The sequence below is a fragment of the Rutidosis leptorrhynchoides genome, chromosome 11 (assembly GCF_046630445.1).
Source record: "Rutidosis leptorrhynchoides isolate AG116_Rl617_1_P2 chromosome 11, CSIRO_AGI_Rlap_v1, whole genome shotgun sequence".
Classification (NCBI taxonomy): Eukaryota; Viridiplantae; Streptophyta; class Magnoliopsida; order Asterales; family Asteraceae; genus Rutidosis; species Rutidosis leptorrhynchoides.
The window spans coordinates 402,916,632-402,920,070 of NC_092343.1; positions in this window are offsets into that span (position 1 = coordinate 402,916,632).

Here is a 3,439-nt window from a genome sequence, read left to right on the forward strand (position 1 = left end):
TAAGCTTTTAGATCTGAAAATTACGGATGAAATTAATCAGAATCAAAGGTTCAGATAGCTTTAAATAGCATCCACACACATAAAACAATGATTATTCTGATGTGTTAACTATTGAAATGCTCCAGAGACCAAAACACAATAAGTTTTCGAATGAACACGCGATCTCAATCTTTATAGATTCAAAGCTGTTAATCTCGTTTGTGATAATTGAGTGATCGTTTTTGGTTATTAAACACGAATCCGAGCTTGTTTTGTAGATTAATCTTTAACTTCAAAAACGCCTAAAGTGACGTTGAAGATGATTGATAATGTTTGATAAAGTGACATCAAAGGCCTTTTGGTGTTTGTTAGTTTTATGGACTAATAATATATTTCTGCAATTGAAAAATAAGTTTTTCTTTCATTAACTTTTCTCAAGTGGAAGCTGTGAGAATGGTTAATTTTTGTGGCGGTTGGGGGAATCAAGTATTCGTGTTCTTGAGTTTGTTTTGAAAGAACATCTTAGGGTGTAGAAATAAAGTATCACAAGGAGCAAAAAAGTCTTTATTTATTGTTTGGTGAAATTTTGGGTGAAAAGGATTATGGGTGAAATTTTTAAGAAACTTCAGAGATCAAATGTGTATTTTTGTCTAACGATCGTTAATGGATTTGACAAAGATTACCTCAATATTAAAAATTTTGAATACGTAATCATTTTCTTGCGCAAAAGTAAAATTGGAATCCTTTTTGGGCTTAGGCAAATTGGATGTTACCTTGACTCTCAAATTGGGTAACTTATGTTACCTTTTCGGGCCATTTGCCCTTATGTTAACAACAACATATTTCTAATTCAAATGAATAGGTACCATACTAGGAATTAATTGTACTGAAAGTTCATGATGTCACTTTTACCTTCAACACTGCAATTTAGTACAAAGAAAGCATCACTTTAGTAACAAGAATTTTATATATTGAAAGTTAATGATGTTGAGATTTAGTTTAATGTGTAACTCATCCTTTTACTATCCGATTATGTAACTGAAGTTGTTGAACATAAAAAGAATGCATCAATATTTTATATAAGTTTCTAATGATTTACAGGAAAACAGGAAGCCTAATCTTAAAATTTCACTCGAAGAAATTAAATTGGCCACACAAAACTTCAGTGCGCAGAATCTGATTGGAAGAGGAGGTTTTGGGAAAGTATACCAAGGAAGAGTTACTAATGCTAATGGATCTAGAATCATTGCTGCAAAGCGGTTGGATAGGCAGAGCGATCAAGGACAACATCAGTTTTTTACGGAACTTGAAATTCTTTTGGAGTATAAACATGAGAATATCATTGGCCTTGTAGGATACTTTGATGAAAATGATGAAAAAGTTATTGTTTACGAGTATGCGTCTCGGGGAAGTCTAGATAGACACTTAAACAGAGTTGATCTAACCTGGATGAAACGGCTTGAAATATGCATTGATGTGGCAAGCGTGTTGGAGTTCTTTCATGAAGTCGCTGAAACACGAGAGGTGGTGATACATAGAGACCTAAAAAGCTCTAACATTCTTCTAATGGAAGATTGGAAAGCAAAACTTTCTGATTTTGGGCTTTCCCTAATAAGTTCAATAAATCAAGAAACAAACTATGTCATTGACCATGCTTGTGGCACACCTCATTATGTTGACCCACTTTATATGAGTTCTGGTTTCTTAACCAAGGAATCTGATATTTATTCATTTGGTGTGGTTTTAATTGAGATCTTGAAGGGACAATTTATATATAAAAAAATCAATGGACATTATGAGAATCAAACCCCTGTATTAAAACACCTATATGATGAAAGAAAATATGGTGAGATGGTGTTTGAGGGTATAAAGGAACAAATTGTACCAAATTCGCTTGCTACATTTCTCAGAATTGCGTTTCAATGCTTAAATGAGAAGAGAGAACAACGGCCAACGGCACGTGAGGTGGTAATACAACTTAAGGAAACCCTTGATTTCCAAGTAAGTTTTCCATTTTCGTACTATAGTCTCTTCTCAATCATTAAAACTAAAGTTTTAAATAGGAAAAAATTAATTTTGATGATGATTTAATTCTCAAGTACACTTATTTTTGAATATTTCTATTTAAAATAATCACATAATTGAAATTGGAAAAGAATATAAGCTTTTGAGATGTCAATACAATGTACTTACTATACATGCATTAAAATGTGATTTTTCTATGTTTATACAGATTGATAATGAAATATGGGAGCCCAAATTGCCAAAAGACTACAAGGAAATAGTTCACATGTCATACTCACCAGAAATCTACTCAGATAAAAAGAAAGAGGATCTTTACAACATCTTCTCCAATGGAATCCTCATTCAGCAAGGCAAAGTGGTAATCCTTTCTTTCTCACATTACAACATATATGTTCTCCAATGGACACTTTGGTTGGCCGGTTTTCATGTGAACAAGTCTTTAATTGTGAATCCTCCAAGTTAGAATTAAGTACACTTTTTATTGATTTGTTCTATCCATTAATTCTTTTGATATACATGAATCTGATTCTAATATAAAAATATAAAGGGATTAGTTAGTGGTATTCTCATTCGATGTTTAATTAGTTGTTTATTTTTTTGTAACAGGTACTCTCATTCGCTGGTCACGGAGACAAAAATGAGTTGATATCCGCAGCAAAGTTTATATACAGAAACCATTCTCCACATAAGTGGTGGTCCCTTACAGAATCAAGGTTGTTTTCCTATCTCTATATGCATATTCATACCTACCAAATACAGTATCATGTTTGTTTAAAGCAGGGGCGGATCTATATAGTACCGAGTGGTGGCACGGGACAACACTGAAATACGCGATGTAGTGGAATTTTTTTTAGGTTTTTAACTATTGACACCACTAGATAGTGTACATTTTTTTTAGTGACACCATTGAAATAAGACAATTTTTTTTTAGTGACACCATTGAAATAAGACATCTAGTATAAATTATTTTGGGGTTTTAACCGGTGACTACCAATCCTAGATCCGCCATTGGTTTATGGCTAGATATTCCTCAAAGTTCCCATAAAGGTGAAACACTTACCCTTCAAAGCTTGATCTCAGTAGGTGTTTTGAGGGCCATTGCAAATTTATTTAGCCTTTTGCTAGTTTATATTCATAAAGCTGTTCAATAACAGTATTCACTAAAATCTAATTATTACTATTTACTAGTACCAAAAAGTTTGTAAGTATATACATTCTCACGGGTCAAGCATAAAAAGTACTCAGCACATAGAGACGTCTTATGAAAGAAAAAATGTGTTGTATTAGTCATCTAAAGGTTAATTCATACAATAAATTGTACTTTTCATTAAACTCATTCCCTAGTATATTTTAAATTATTGGGTTAAAAGAAATACTAAATTTAAATGTGGAAGTGTATGTGATAGAGAATAAGCTATGACTAACTGAGATCTCT